The sequence below is a fragment of the Crotalus tigris genome, unplaced genomic scaffold, assembly GCF_016545835.1.
Source record: "Crotalus tigris isolate CLP2741 ecotype Arizona unplaced genomic scaffold, ASM1654583v1 scf7180000021533.416912, whole genome shotgun sequence".
Taxonomy (NCBI): domain Eukaryota; kingdom Metazoa; phylum Chordata; class Lepidosauria; order Squamata; family Viperidae; genus Crotalus; species Crotalus tigris.
In genome coordinates this window covers 265,678-282,260 of record NW_024098554.1, presented here as the reverse complement: position 1 = coordinate 282,260, position 16,583 = coordinate 265,678, and the positions used below count along the sequence as shown (strand labels likewise).

General features: G+C 44.2%; 1 long non-coding RNA gene across 1 annotated transcript; it reads right to left on the bottom strand.

The window, feature by feature from the left end:
• Nucleotides 1-836: 836 nt before the first annotated feature.
• On the bottom strand, nucleotides 837-16,549 carry LOC120296796. The gene is made up of 3 exons (XR_005553586.1): nucleotides 15,588-16,549; nucleotides 3,599-3,724; nucleotides 837-2,089 (listed from the first exon to the last, which is right to left on the bottom strand). It is a non-coding gene; the product is annotated as an uncharacterized LOC120296796 (long non-coding RNA).
• Between the last annotated feature and the right edge of the window lie 34 nt (nucleotides 16,550-16,583).

Genomic DNA, 16,583 nt, shown 5'->3' with positions numbered 1-16,583 from the left:
AAGGTGAAGGAAAGGAAGGAAAGAAGGAAGGAAGGGACAATGGGAGAGGGAGGGAAGGAGGAAGAGACTAAGAAGGAGGTGAAGGAAAGGAAGGAAAGAAGGAAGGAAGGGACAATGGGAGAGAGGGAGGGAAGGAGGAAGAGACTAAGGGAGGGGAAGGAAAGAAGGAAGGAAGGAAGGAAGGAAGGAAGGAAAGGACAATGGGAGAGAGGGAGGGAAGGAGGAAGAGACTAAGCAGGAGATGAAGGAAAGGAAGGAAGGAAGGGACAATGGAAGAGAGAGAGGGAAGGAGGAAGAGACTGAGGGAGGTGAAGGAAAGGAAGAAAAGAAGGAAGGGACAAGGGGAGAGAAGGGAGGGAAGGAAGGCAGGCACTCACCCTAGTCCCATCCCAGAGACCCACAGATTTCCCCCCCCCCCACAGGCATTCTGCAACCTGAGTGATCAGCTGGCCACGCCCCCTGGCCATTGATCACATGACCCTGGGACACTGTGAACGTCATAAGTATGAATCAGTTGTCAAGCATCCAAATGTAAATCACATGACCCTGGGGATGCTGCAACAATCATAAGTGTGAAAAATGATCATAATTCGCTTTTTCAGTGCTGTTGTAACTTCAAACAGTCACTAAGCGAATTGTTGTAAGTCGAGGACTACCTATACTTTCCCATTTTTTCCTTTTTTTTTTTGGTCAAGTTTTTGATACCCCCCTGGCCAGCTGGATGGAGGTTGGGGGTCACCACAACATGAGGAACTGTATTAAAGGGTCTGGCATTAGGAAGGTTGAGAACCACTGTTTTAGAGAGTTGTTGAGGCCACTTGGAGGTTTGTCTGTGTCCTCAGGGGTCACCTGAGTAGTGCAAATATGTGTGGAGCCTTCTTGGCTGCAGGATGTTTTCTGCCCTGTGTTCTTTCACTGGGGATGAGTCTGTGACATCAAAATGAAGTAAAAGATGAACCAAAAATGGAAGCCACTGAAACAGTTTTGAGTTATACAAAGCTTAATTTCAGTAATACTCCCATACAGCTTGGCTTGCTTCAGTGTGGCATGCAGATCTAGTACAACGATAGCTGTGAAAAAATGTTTTAACAGTGGAAAACAGTTTCAGTAGAGTAACAACCAGCAGATGCTCAGGCACCATTGAGCAGGGAACACAACAGCAGATTTTTACCACTTACCAAACTGACAGTGCTGGCTGTGTCCACATTAGACTCTCCAGACAGAGTCTTCTAACTGCCCAGAAAGATTTTCTGGAGCATCTAGCTGGTGAGTTTGACAAAGTATTATGGCTTCCAAGGGTGCCAGGGCAGTTTCACTGTCTTTAAGAAGGAAATGGGTCTCAGGATTATAGTTCATACAATTTGCTCGTGTGACCTCAAGATCTTTCAGTAGAGGAGGACTTGAGATATCTGGTAACATGTTTTGAGAAATGTTGCTGCTTGACTTCTGTTTGGTAAAACTCTCTTGCCTAACAAAAGATGTAATTTCTTTTGTGGATACAGCTTGTTAGTTCTGATAGTCTCTGGTGTAGTGACATAACCATTTTTCCATTTGAGTAAAGATGGGTATTGTTCATTCCTTTGGCAGCTGTCTGAAAGGAAGTTCTTCATTGTCTATTTGAGGAGGAGGAGGTATGTTTCAAGTAAGCTTTGAAGGAACCGCAATCTCTTCTGCCTCATCACCCATATAGAAAGATGCTGACAGTGGATCAAGCCTGAAAGTCTTGTCATAGGACACTGAGAGCTTTGCACTTTCAGCCCTTGTCTGATCCTGTTCAGACATTTTGGTGCCATTTTGGCTTTTCCTATCTTTTTCCAAGTTGATACCATCATCAGATTTGCTGGCATCACTAAGGCTATCTGGATCCTAATCTTCCTGAGTTAACAATCGACTGTCAGAATCCACATATATTTCTTCCCTGGAATCACTACTAAAGCTCCTTTGGGAAACTTCAGGAAAGGTCTTCTGACTAATTAAAATAATTGGTGTTGGACTTTCCAATTTTTCACCTGGAGGGAATTGAGGAGAAGTCTGGTCTGTTATGCCACTGAAATCCCAGATTCTCCCATTCTGGAACTGGAATCCTTTTCTGAGAAAGATAGGGAGACAGTCATTAAACTCAAAAGTTATATATCTTGTTGTATGCAAAGCTAGCGAGAGATGACAGTTTTTTGTCATCTTTGTTTTTCTTATGTTCTTAGCTTTGTCCCTTTGTCCCACTCATCACTCTCTATAGAGAAAAAAATACTACTGAAGCATGCCTTTCCCTCCATGGAGTTTCTTGCCAAGATTTTAGAACTGATTTTCCAGAATTCTAAAATCTTCAGGAAAGCTCCATAAATAAATTCAATCACATTCCATGGGAGAAGAAAAGGCACGAAAGGGAACTGGCATAGAAAACTTGTTTCCATGTTTAATGTTTTGATGCATGGAGAACAACTAAACTCTGCTTTAAAATGTGTACTTTGAAGGTATTTCTTCTCTCCCTTTTCCAGAAATCTTTTAACGTGAGTAAAATATCACAGTATGAACAGGCTATTTCATCAAGCTCAAATTGTAAGATATAATATTTTTGAGGTTAGATTTTAAATTTCATCAAATTTATTGGATTTCTAGGCTTATTGATTATGGCATCTTTCTAAACAACCTGACAGAACTGAGCCTTGAAGTCATTGTATTGCAACATTTCCAATCTTTCCTATGAGTTTGTGTTCATATAGTACGAGGTGAGTGAATCCACAGATAATGGACCTGTGAAGTGCCTCAGGTTTCTATCCTGGTTTTATGTAGTCTCATTGGGAAAGATCCTCTGGAGTGAAATGTTAATAGTGACATTCATCTCTACTATTTTACAAAATCTAACTTCAAATGGCTGGTTGACACTCTTTAATATTGCCTAAATGAGATGGTGAGATGGCAGAGATGAATAACCTGAGATTGAATCAAGAAAGTATGGAGATTTTGTTGCCAGTAGGGAACCCATATTATATTGAAATGCAATGATTCATGAATAAGTTACATTCTTCTGAAAAATCTGATTCACAGTATGGGCTAGTTCCTTAACTATATGCTGTCGAAGGATTGTCAAATGACAAGGAAAACTTGGCATTTAATTTAGTGTGTCAGCTGTGTCTATTTCTAAATTATCTACATTCTATCTAAAATATTGCAATGTAATATATGCTAATCCGTGTAATACAACAAGAATCATTGACAAAAATGCAACCTAGAAATTTACACTAATAAATAAACCTTGAGTTGAAAAGTTTACATTGATACAAAGTACACCTGCAAAGCAGTTCACTTTGATCATATCACTTCAATACTGAAAGATATGCATTGCTAGCCAACTGAATTCCAAAGCAGAAGCTACTCACATTTGGGCATGGGGAAAGTTCTTTAAATATCACATAGTTTGATACTGCCTCCTATATAAAGGAATTTTTATTAGAAAAAGAACCAATTTTAGGAACATTAAAGTTTAAATTTGGAATATAAACCCAAATTTAAAACAATGGAAAATAGGTACAGAAATAAGGTGATTTTATAGAATTAAAATCCTTTGAAATGCAAGAATGACATCAGTTGCTTTACCTACATGTATTAACGTGACAGAGGGTTCAGCATCCCCAGCTCCATAGGCAGAACCTGAGCCTGTGTAGCTATCTGCAAGGCTTGCCCATCTTGAGACACATTTTTGGCTGCCTTGGGCTCAAGATGACATCTGCAAAAGGCAAAAGATGTAATATGGTTAAAACAAGATTGTCCAAAGTTTAGTGTGGCATTTTGAAATTCCATCATAGCTAGATATTCATAAGTAACTGCTTTGCTGAAGCACAGTTGTATTCAGATTTGATTTTTGAATGAAAGTGAGGGATCAGTGGAAGCTTCAGTGGAAAAAAGTGGCACATTGATTTTTTTTTTCCTCTACAGTCCCTCTACAGTTCCCAATGATGTCCTTTCAGATTTTTCTAGATAGTCCAAAATTGCTCCCCACTTCTTCATCCAGGACAATGAACGTAAATCAGTCAAACTGATTACTAATAGTAATCAAAGTCTAAGAGCTACAAATAAGAGCTTGTATTATATGATAGTTACAAAATGATAAGAACTTTTTAAAGTCAGCACAAACTCTACAGTATCATTTATTAATATATTTATTTAAACATTGAAATATTTTTCAAACCTAGGCTGGAAAAGTGCAAATCAGTATATTTATACTAGCATCAAAACAGTATGTTCTATATATCAGTAAAAAAAACAGCCATAGATGAAAACCTTAGTTTTAAAATAATATAAGAGGGAAGTAATGTAAGGGGTGGATTTAGTTCATTAAGATGTTTTTTTTTTTCAAATTCTCTTCTATCTGTAATATTAAGATTGGTTTGGTTATGAAGTAAAGGCATTTGTATTGATTTACACTACTGTGAAATTTCCGGATATGCAGATGTAAAAGAATGCAATTAAAAACATTAGTCTCTATACATAAATTCAAAAATAAGACCCACTGAGTTAAATGGAGTTTATTTCAAAGTAAATGGATATGGAGCTGAAGTCTTAAATATTTTAAGGCTATTTGAGCATTTCAAAAAAGTAGGGACGTAAATTCTAATCCACACTTATTATACAAACAATTATTCATTTTCTGTAATAAATTGTACATTGCAGGTTATATTTCCAAATATTTTTTCCCAGAATTTATAGCTGGATGTTTTTAAATAAGCTTTAAAAAAAAAATCATCCTGTGCACTGTAATGCAAATATTGGGGGGGGGAGTAAAGCCCCACTTTAAATGCATTCCAATCTGCATATTAGTCTAGGCCAGAGTTCCCCAACTTTTCCGGATTGGCAGCCTGGCATGGGGATGAGAGGGGAAAGAGGGGATGATTTTGTAGGAGGGCCAGGTGCATGTGCACCTGAGCACCCATGATATTTGCAGTGACACTCGCACAAGTGGGGCTGCGACTGACTTTGATGACACTCACCTGAGTGGGGCCACAAATACCCATGAGGTTTGCGGGAGTGGGACTGCAAGCACCCGCAACAAGGCCCGTGTGAATGGAGTTGAATCACCCTTGATGACACTCATGTGAGTAGGGCCACAACTGCCCGCGGCCCATAGGTTGGGGACCCCTGGTCTTGGCAGCTCACTTGTACATTTGTTTCCTTTTTGTAACTGAACTTTTCAAGCATCTCTAACTACAAATTCCTGCTGTAAGTGACATGAGCTTGCGACCAATGTAAATCCAAACTTCTGATTATCATAAATAACATCAAAAGGAAACATTCTTCAAAAATTGCATTAACATCTCCTCCAGTTCTATTCAATTAAACATTCAATCCAAGTAGGTAGGTGAATAAGAAGTTAGATACTATTTGTACATATCTACTGTATCTGCATGATGACCAATTGCCACTTTGGAAGCAATGACCTGCATCATCGTCACCTTTGGAGTTGGGCTATTTTCCCCAAGCAAAGGGGCGCTGTCTTACCTGAACACCTTTTCTCAGCATGATGATGTAGAATCCACCGGTGGGTAATCTCAGCCTTCCTGCTCACATGAGACTAACTCAGAACTTTAGCCACATCTCCCTCTGGGTGTGTCTTCCCAGTTATTGATGAGGCGAAGCATCCATGACGAAGTCTGATGCAATGGCTCCAATTATCATGACACCTGCCTAGACCAGAGCTTTTCAAACTTTTCACCCATTGTACCACTTTTAGGATATGGCAACATCCGAGTACCACCAGTCGCCTAGCAAGGTGTCAAAAACTTGATGACCAAAAAAAGAAAAGGAAAAAAGTGATAAAAGTACAGGTAGTCATTGACTTACAACAGTTCGTTTAGTGACTGTTCGAAGTTACAATGGCACTGAAAAAAGTGCCCCCAAGCCACAGCCGAGGAAGACACCTGCCTGCCCACCCGCCAGTCTGAGGTTTTCATTGTTGTGAGCATTTCTGTTGAGGATTGGCAGCGGGGGTGGGGTGGGGGTGTTTGGTTTTTATTCCCCCCGTCTGCTGGGTGGTTGCAGCAGGTTTTGGTCACTTCACATGACCCTGGAACTCTGTGATCGTCATAAATATGAATCAGTTGCCAAGCATCAATGTAAATCACAAGACCCTGGAGATGCTGCAACATTCCAGCTGATCGGCGCTTCTTCTGAGCCCAGCTGGAGCCTGGTGCTAGTCCTGGTGCTTCTGCTGAGCCCTGACAGCCCTGCAGCTCCAGCCATCTCTCACTCAGGCTTGTGCGGTGCTGCCACCGGTTCAGCTCATTCCCTTCCCCCACTACTTTTCTAGGATGGTCGCGTACCACCTGCCAGGTGCCAAAGTACCACAGGTGGTACCCGTACCACTGGTTGAAAAGACCTGGCCTAGACTGCCATGAAGGGAGGGTGTGGATTCTACATCATCATGCTGAGAAAAGGCGTTCAGGTAAGACAACGCCCCTTCTCCAGCATGATGAATGTAGAATCCACCAGTGGGACATACCAAAGCTGCTCATGTCCCTACAGGTGTGGGGGGGGGAAGTCTAGGCTTGTGTCCCCTGAGAAGAAACTACTTGTTGTAGAACTCTCCTACCAAATGAGGCATCCGCCGCTGCAAACCTATCAATCTTGTAATGTCTTACAAATGAGGAAGGGGAGGACGAGGTCGCCCTACAGATCTCCTCAACCGATGCCTGGGTGGACCAGGCCGCTGACGCAGCCGCACTGCGTGTCGAGTAAGCAGTGATGCATGTAGGAACTGGAAGTGACTGAAAGAGATAGGCTCGAGCAATGCATGCTCTGATCCATCTACCAATGGTCGAAGAGGAGACCTTCTGACCCATGGCAGAGAACTGAAAGGACACGAACAAGGCCTCTGACTTGCAAAAAGCCGAGGTCCGCTTAACATAATGACGCAGAGCCCTGCGTACATCTAACTTATGCCACTGTCTCTCCAGATGATGTGACGGATTAGGACAAAAATGTGGAAGAACCAGATCCTGGGACCTGTGAAACCAGGTATTGACTTTTGGAATAAGGAAGGGTCCAATCGAAGGACCACACTATCCTCGAAAAAGGTACACAAATCACTCCTGAGAGTGCAGCCAATTCCGAAATCCGCCTAGCCGATGTGATAGCTACTAAGAATGCCACTTTTAAAGAAAGAAAATGAACAAGACCTGATGGGCTCGAATGGTGGAGAAGTCAAGGCTTATAACACTCTAGGTAAGTCCCAAGATGGATAACGATGCACCGCAGGTGTTCTAACGTTAACCGCCCCTTTCAGAAAAGCGCTAACTGCTGGGTGTTGCGATAAAGGAACCAGGTTGTCGCAGGTAAGGACCGTTGATAGGGCCGCAACCTGTCTGCAGATGGTACTAGGTGATAAACCCTTATTCATACCTTCCAAAAGATATTCCAATATGTTAGGAATGGTGACTGATAACGGCCTGAGATGCTGCTTATCACACCACGTGCAAAGGTTCTTCCACGTGGCATCATAAATTCTATTAGTCGAGGAGCGCCTTGAGGCTTGGATCATCGAGATCACCCTGGAGGAATAGGATTGCCTAGCTAAACTTTCCCGCTCAAGTGCCAGGTGGCCAACTGGAGCCACTGTGGATCTGGATGTTGAAGATTCCCTTGGCTGAGAGCGACTCAGTCTGGGGGAATCCTCCACGGTGGCGAGAGCGATAGATCCACAAGGTCGGCAAACCACGGATGCCTTGGCCAATGTGGAGCAATTAAGATTATTTCTGCCCGTTCCTGAATTAGTTTGTGAATGGTTGCCTGTATCAATGGAAGGGGAGGGAAGGCGTAAAGCAGTCCCCCCGGCCACTTGCACCGGAGAACATCTGTTCCCTCCACCCCCCCTGCCAGGAACCTGGTGAAGAACCTGGGGAGTTGGGAGTTTATCGGGGAGGCAAAAAGATCCAGTTGTGGATGACCAAATCTGATCAAGATTTCCCTGAACAGTGCCGGGTCCAGACGCCACTCCGAGTGGTCGACTGTGATCCTGCTCAGGGAATCTGCTTGTCGATTTGCCTTCCCCAATATGTGTTCCGCCCTGATGGAACCCAGATTGGACTCTGCCCACAGACCCAGATCCAAAGCCTCCAGCATGAGCGACCATGACCGGGTCCCTCCCTGCTTGTTGACGTGAGCCTTGGTTGCCACGTTGTCTGTCAGAATCAGGACATGTTGTCCCGCCACTAGGGAGGAAAACTGACGGAGTGCCAAGTATATGGCTCTGAGTTCGAGCCAATTTATGTTGTGAGCTAAATCCGACCGGGACCACTGACCCTGTGCCAGATGAGTTTGGAGATGGGCGCCCCCAACCAAACAGACTGGCTTCTGTGATCAAGGTGAGCCTGAGAGGCTCTTTGAAGATGGTCCCCTCGGTCATTGTGGATGAAGCCCACTACAGAAGAGATAACGGTGTGGTGAGGAACCCTCACCCTCCTTGTGGGTGAACTGAGGTTCCGTTTCTGGAAAGGGAGGAGAAACCACTGAAGGTTTCTGGATTGAAGTCTGGCCCACAGAACGATTCCCATGCAAGAAACCATCTTTCCCAGCAGTTGAGACAGCTGAACCAGAGGAACTACCTTCTCTCTCCGAACCTGGTGGACAAGCCTCCGGATGCTGATCCGGCACTCCTGTGACAGATAAACCTTGCAAAGATTAGAATCTATTATTGCACCTAGATGAAGGAGGCGCTTCGTAGGAATCGTGTGGCTTTTCTTGAAATTTACGGAAAACCCGTGATCCTGAAGAGTATTGATCGTGATTTCTAGGTCTGACTGAGCCGACCTGAAAGAACTGGATTGGACAAGAATATCGTCCAGATAGCATTGTACGCATACTGGGATCATCCTGAGGTGGGCCGCCAATACTGTCAAAATTTTTGTGAAGACCCTTGGAGCTGAGGAGAGACCAAAGGGAAGAGCCCTGTACTGGTAATGCCAGTGCGTGTAACAAAAGCGAAGGAATCTGCGGTGTTCTGGGAGGATCGGGATGTGCAAGTATGCCTCTGTCAGATCTATGGAGAAAAGGAAATCCCCTTTCCTGATGCTGTCCAGAATGGACTTTAGGGTCTGAACCTCTTGTAGGTTAAGAAATAATTCAGACCCTTTAAGTCCAGTATCGCCCTCTATCCCCCCGAGGATTTGGCTACCACGAACAGAATGGAGTAAAATCCCTCTCCCCTCTGTTCCGGAGGCACCGGCTCTATGGCCCTTATTTCTATCAAGTGGGAGATGGCCGTGGCTACCAATTCTGCCTTGGTTGTGTTTCTTGAGACAGGACACTGTATGAAACGGTCTGGAGGATTTGAGAAGAACTCTAGGGCGAGACCGTGTCTTATGGTCTCTCTCACCCAAGAGTCAGTGGTGGTAACCTCCCAAATGTCGCTGAACAGCGACAAGCGATCGCCTATGGGAGAGCCCTCCTTGGCATCACTTGGTCCATCTGTAAGGATGGCCCGAGCCTTGGAAGGGGCGTTTGGACTGGTATTGGCCCTTGGCTCCAGTGTTCTGGCGATCCTGTTGCCAATCCTTTCTAGGGGGAAAGGATCAAGAGCCTCTGGGCCATTCCCAGGACTGCCCGGTCCAAAAGGGCTGCCTCCACTCCCAGATACCACTTGGACGGAAAGTCTGTCTGCAAAAATCTTGCTGGGGCCACCTATCCAACTTCTTGGAGGGTGTGCCAGAATTTTACGTTTGTCTTTGCCCTCAATTAGGTACGGTTCGAGGACCGGACCGAACAAATGCGTACCACTGTACGTGGCTGTCGACAGACGCCACTTAGATTTCAAGTCTGTCCGCCACTGTTTCAGCCACAGCAGCCTGCAAGATGCAACTGTGGCTGCAACAGATCTGGCGGAGTACCTGGCAGAGTGAAGAGATGCGTCTGCCATATATTCAGACGCTGCCACTAACTTTCCCATGTCTGGTGTGCGCACACCTGGTCAGGAGGGATGAGCGCCTGGAGTTTGCGGAGCCACATAATGGATGCCCTTGCAAAAAAGGAAGACGAAGTCGCCGCCTTAATCGCCCATGCTGAGGCCTGATGAACTCGACAGAGGGAGAACTCGAACTTCTTGTTCTCCGCCTTCAGGGCCTCTGCCATATCCCCTGGAATTGTGGATGTGGAAAATAATGAAGTTAGTGGAGTGTCCACCGTAGGCACTTCCAAAAGGGAGGAAAATGAAGAAGAAACATTGTAGAGTTTCTTTTCCATGCTATTGGGCGAAGGTAAGGTGGCCAGAGAGGACCACTGTTTCTCCACCGTAGTGCGAAAGTCATTCAGACAAGGAATTTGCTTTTTCTCCACAACCTGCTCTGAAAACAAAGAATTAGACTCCTGAGTAGTTGAGGTGGAAGGTTTGGCTTCCTGTGCTGAAGTGAGGTTGGCCGTGGTACAGGCCTTCATGACTAGAGACCTGAAAAGGGAAGGATCAAATAGACCAGAGGTTGGCGCTTGTTCTGGTGCCGCCTCCTCATCCTCTGACATGGGAATGTCGGCTACCTCCAGGTCCACAGACCCCTCATCACCTAATTGGGAGGATGTCTCAGAGATGCCAGAACCGGGAACCGGAACACGTCCCGTTTGAGAAACAGGCATGGATGGAGGGGGTGGTATTTGCGGGGGTTGTTGACCCATGGAGGACATAAAGTGTGTAAATGCATTGTGCATGAAAGCCTGGAACTGATGTGACCATATATCCTGTTGGTCTACAGGACTAACACCAGCTGAAGTGGGAATATTCGTGACTTCAGAACCCTGTTGTGCTGTGGAAGAAAAGGAGCGAGGGGGACCAACCTGTTCAGTTTCCCCCTGAGGAGACCATGCCCTAGGGGCATCATGAGAAGGCGCATATGGAGACTCAAATGGGGAACTTTCCAATGGAACGGGGGGAACCACTTCAGCTTCACTGGACATGAGCCTTTGGGCCTTGGAGAATTCTCTTTCCAGCGCCTGATGTCTCCCCGAGGCCTCTTGCTCAGCTGCTTTGGAAGTCTCCTTAGATGATAGGTGCTTTGTTTTGGTCTTTTTCTTTCCCCCCGCTTCCAAATCAGATGATCTGCGCTTTCCTTGTGCGAGGGGAAAATCAGAACTCTGAGATGCCTGGGGCGAGACACTGTCTGCCATTGCACTCTGGATATTCCGGGTAGATGTCCAGAAATGGGGGGAAACCCAATCACGCAGATCTGGTTGTCAGAGAGGGAAAAAAACCCACGCTCTGAACAACAACAATGGCAAACAGCCAGACAGTTCACTAGAGCTGCCTGTCTAGGCCTTGTGGCACAGCGTCACAAACTAATTGAAAAAGGTGGATTCTAATATAACTTCCCCCTCACTGGAGTAATACAAGTATTGAGAGAAATGAAATTTACGCTCCAATAAGTAGTTAGATCGAGCAATGCAAATACCAAAATGGTGACCAACCCTTCTGATTGGTCTTAATAATGCACTGAATTGTCCAGAGATAGCGTTGAAAAAATGTCCCCCCACTAGGAGCCTGTCACAGCAATCTATGGTGGCAAGTAAAGCAGGCCCAGTTGACCTCCCGAGGAAAACGAGGTCCCTACAAAATGGCGACCACACCTGAAAAGTCATCCAAAATGGCAACCGTGCCTGAAGGGTCATTCAAAATGACATCTGCGCCTGAAGAGGCGTTCAAAATGGCGGCCGCGCCTGTTTTTGGCTGTCCCAAGATGGCATACGCACCAAACAGGGCGAAAAGGAGACTATTTGGGCCTCCTGGAAGTAAGGGCTTTAAGGGATCCCAAACGTTAACCTAAGGCCTCTTTTCCCCTGTTCGCCAGGACACTTGCGGTTAAGTAGCGCTGCCTTCGCTGTGATCCAAGAGCCGCCTGCTTCAAATGGAGTCTCGTGAGTTGAAACGAAGTTGAGAGAGAGGCCCTCCCGGTCTGCCCGAGCTCCAATGGATTCCTAGAAACCGCAGACCATCTAAACGCCGACCTGGCGCTCCCGCCGATCAGCTGGACCGGAGCTAGAAGCCCTTTCCGAGCCTCGTGGCTTCAGCTCCTGAGGAGCTTGCCAGGCTCGTTAAGGCCTAAAGGCCTGGGCAGCAATTCAATAATTTATCCAAACTGAAATCAATTTTTGACTAAGGAATAATTTGCAGTAAATTTAGATTTTAAATGCGAGAAAACTCTCAATTAATGAACACAATTTAAATAATTAACCTAGTCTAACTGAGGAGCCAGAAATTTTGCATCCTACTGAGCTGAGACTAAGTCAATAACTGGGAAGACACACCCAGAGCGAGGCGTGGCTAAAGTTCTAACTTAGTCTCATCTGAGCAGGAAAGCTGAGATTATCCATCGGTGGATTCTACATTCATCATGCTGGAGAATGATTGTTCCCTAATTTTTCTTTTTCACCTTTTATAACTGTCCTGAAGGTTGAAGAAATTCTGGAAAATTCAGGAGACTCCAAAAAACCAAAAACCTGGTAACCAGAAAGACAAAGGAAGCCTATACAAATCCCCCCTTAACATACTCATTGTCAATGCTGCTAATATTGAATATTCTTGCTTTGACAATATATGCAGAACTGTCTGGTATTTTTAGAGTTAAATTAGGTGACAGGGAAAGGGGAGGAGAATATAAGGAAAGCCTGGGAAAAAGAAACGGAAGTGAATCTTTGCCCTCCAAGTTAATTGGAAGATGTGAATCATGACCTCAAAATAGGGGAGGGGAAATGCTGGAATGTTATGTGCAAAGGAAGGGAGATTCAGATTTTAGCATTCCACCATGCCGTGCTGACATCTCTGTAACACTAATAAAGGCTTTTTAGGTTCTTTTCTGAAAGTTCTTTGAAGTGTTTCATTAATCAGACACATGACACTCATACTGATTCATCTTCAGTTTTGAGTTAGCAGGTTGAGAGCAACTTTGATACAGATTTTTTCATTTTGGCATGGCAAAATCTGGGAGGCCAGAAGCAAGCAAATGAGGCTCAATCAGGCAGCTATCAACTGACAAGGATGTTACTCTTGCAATTATTAGTCCACAATGGGATGAATCAGAGAAACGTGTCACCACAGAAAAATTGGAAAAGGCAAACTTTGTCTTCCTGATATTTTGGGCTTCCAGATCCAGTACTATCTATTCTCAGGCTGAAATGCCTGAGAATATGAAAGCTGTACTGTAATTTAAAACATGGCCAGTCCGTTGCCATTTCCGAGGGGGCCCCACCAGTTGGATCTGGGCCTATTGCAGCAGTGGCCCACGGCAGGGCTTTTCAACCAGTGGTACGGGTAACACCTGTGGTACATTGGCCCCTGGCAGGTGGTAAGTGACCATCCTAGAAAAGTGGTAGTGGGGGAATGAGCTGAACCGGTGGCAGCACCGCACAAGCCTGAGTGAGAGATGGCTGGAGCTGCAGGGCTGTCAGGGCTCAGCGGAAGCACCAGGACCAGCACCAGGCTCCAGCTGGGCTCAGAAGAAGCGCTGATCAGCTGGAATGTTGCAGCATCTCCAGGGTCTTGTGATTTACATTGATGCTTGGCAACTGATTCATATTTATGACGATCACAGAGTTCCAGGGTCATGTGAAGTGACCAAAACCAGCAGACGGGGGGAATAAAAACCAAACACCCCCACCCCACCCCCGCTGCCAATCCTCAACAGAAATGCTCACAACAATGAAAACCTCGGACAGGCGGGTGGGCAGGCAGGTGTCTTCCTCGGCTGTGGCTTGGGGGCACTTTTTCAGTGCCATTGTAACTTCGAACAGTCACTAAACTAACTGTTGTAAGTAGAGGACTACCTGTACTTTTATCACTTTTTTTTGGGTCATCAAGTTTTTGACACCTTGCTAGGCAACTGGTGATACTCGGATGTTGCCATATCCTAAAAGTGGTACAATGGGTGAAAAGATTGAAAAGCCCTGGCCCACTGGCCTTGTGTTTGACATGTCTGCTCTATTAGGAAGAACAATGCCTCCCTCTAGTGGTTATTTCTCATATACATGAGTGTTATTATTTTCACTCACAACTAAATTGCTTTATATGAAGCAAGTGAGAATTTTACTTTCTATTATTACAAGCCAATGTAAAATTATGTTGAATCTGAGCATTTTGAGACCTTTAAAACTGTTATTAAATGCAATTAACCCCACCCAAAGGTTTCTCACCTCTTCTTCTGATGTGAAGTTTGCATCAGAAATAGTACACAATGCATCAGATATAAAGTTTATTGTGTGACCCCAGGCTACCACCTCATTTTACACTGTAAGTGAAGATAATAGTATTGTCACTTTAACAAGGATTGAATTATTAATATTAGTAGCTAGCATATAAACATACTTAAGAACTTTTTATATGCTATTTTATGATCATAATAAATATTTCATTTGAAGGTCTTTTTATATTTGAAAACCAAGTACCGGTAGTAGATTTTATTCAGTTGAGAGAAATCTTTCATTTGCTCCATGGAGTTTACTCCAAGGTACATATATAAAGGATTTGTATTTTAATAAGAAGAACCAAACAAGCTATATATCTTTAATCTTATCTCTAGCCAATTTATCAGTTGAAAGTCTAACACTACACCTCTTTTTAAACCCCCTTCAACTGATTCCACCAGTAAATCCCACAGCAGATCATGTGCTTCAGGGGAGAAGTTCACTGTAGGATATAATAAGCTTTTATTCCTATTTCATTCAATTCTCTACACAGATAAAACTATGAGACAAAACTTTCTGCCATCATAGACTAACCCTGTCCTCATCCTATAACATAAAATTTTAAATATCTAGTTATATTCAAGAGACAAGGGGCACTAAGTCTTCACCTTTTAAAAAAATAAAACACTGGTTATTTTACTAAGAGACACACATAACAAAATTATTGCAAAGTGGCAATCCATAAAAATATGCACTTGTATCTATTTAATAGAATTAACAAAATATTATAAAAACACTCATTAAAATTATATCTAATTCATATGCCTAATAAAATTAATGAAATGTCTTAAACTGTCAGTTTTACTTTACATGTAAAACATAAAACATGGTGTTAAAGCAATATTTACAATAGCAGCACTCCGTTCATTTATTTTATTTAAAATAAATCCATTTGTACATTTTTCATTTAGTTATAATTACATTGTCTTTAGAGTGACTTGCAAAGTTCCTTAATATGCTTTTCCACCGTTTAACCATTTTTAACCATTAAATAAAAATGAAAATGAAAAGAATACATAGATTTTACAGGAGCAAAGTATTTATGTGGATTTTCAGTCATCCAGGTCATTGTTGCCCCAAAAGTGGGTTTTCAAAAGGCACCTGGACTTTGTTTTTCCTTGAAGACATTTCGCTTCTCATCCAGGAAGCTTCTTCACTTCCGAAGTTCAGTTCAGAACTGAAGAAGCTTCTTGAGTAAAAGCAAAATATCTTGAAAGAAAAACAAGTATGTCCAGTGGCCTCTTGAAAAAGCACCTTTGGTACAGGGGCGAAGATTGAGGGATTTTGAAGCGGTGAAGAGGCAGTGCCAATTATCACACTTCTAATAATGACAGTATGAAGCAACTGCCACAACGTTGTAATCTGTGCCAGAAGCAGAGTACCTGTACAGAAATTGCATCCTTTGCGAGATACTACAAGGCAGATGGCAGTTTGCTTCCCGTTCCCCTGCGGGCGGCCACATCCAAGGTAGAAAAACAAGTCCAGAGTAGCACGGTGACACACACACACAGATACACAAACACCAAGGTCAGAACTGAAGAAGCTTCTTGGATGAAAAGCAAAACGTCTTCAAGGAAAAATAAAGTCCCGTTGCCTTTTGAAAAAGCACCTTTGGAACAATCTCCATAGCCATTTAGTCCCAATGGACTTTCCTCCATTAGAAAAAAAAAGATTCCCTTTTTACGACCCTGTAGTCGGGGTAGAGTCGGGGCGACTGGATGGAAAGCTGCTAATTTCTGTTTCAGCGCCAAAGTATATACAGAACATGGAATCATAGGACTGGAAAGGATCTCAGAGGTCTTCTAATCCAAACCCTGCTCGAAGCAGGGGACTTTAAATATTATCCATGGACGGCAATCTCGCGTTCATATCGTTCACCGCCCCCTCAAAGATGGTTGGAGATAATTCTAACTCCGAAGGGTCACACCCATCTAAGTCTCACCCCGCATAAAAATCCACTGAGAAATGCACCGTTCGCGTGGAGGTACGGATCACGACTTCTGCCATTTCAATCCTCCTGTAGATTTCCAGTTTCCAGAACTAAAACGTTTGACGGAACTCGGCCATCCAAGGTTGCTTAGTTCGGAAGGTCTGCAAAGCCGGGGGAGGGGGGGGGTTCCTTTTCAAGGCTAAGTTGACTCCTCCGTTTTGGGGGGGGTTCAGTCGATTTCGGCCTTTTCTGCGGGATTGAGCTAAATCAAGACTTCTGACGGCTACCCCCAATCTCCCACCGCTTGTTTGGGACTTGTGGAGGCAACCGCGGCGCAAAGCTGCTTTCCTCGTGGCGCCGCGAGCAACATCGGCGGTTTGAAACAGGAAAAGAGGCCGGGAGCCACTCCCTCCGCCCGGCTTCTGGGTTGCATAAACTCCAGAAAAAG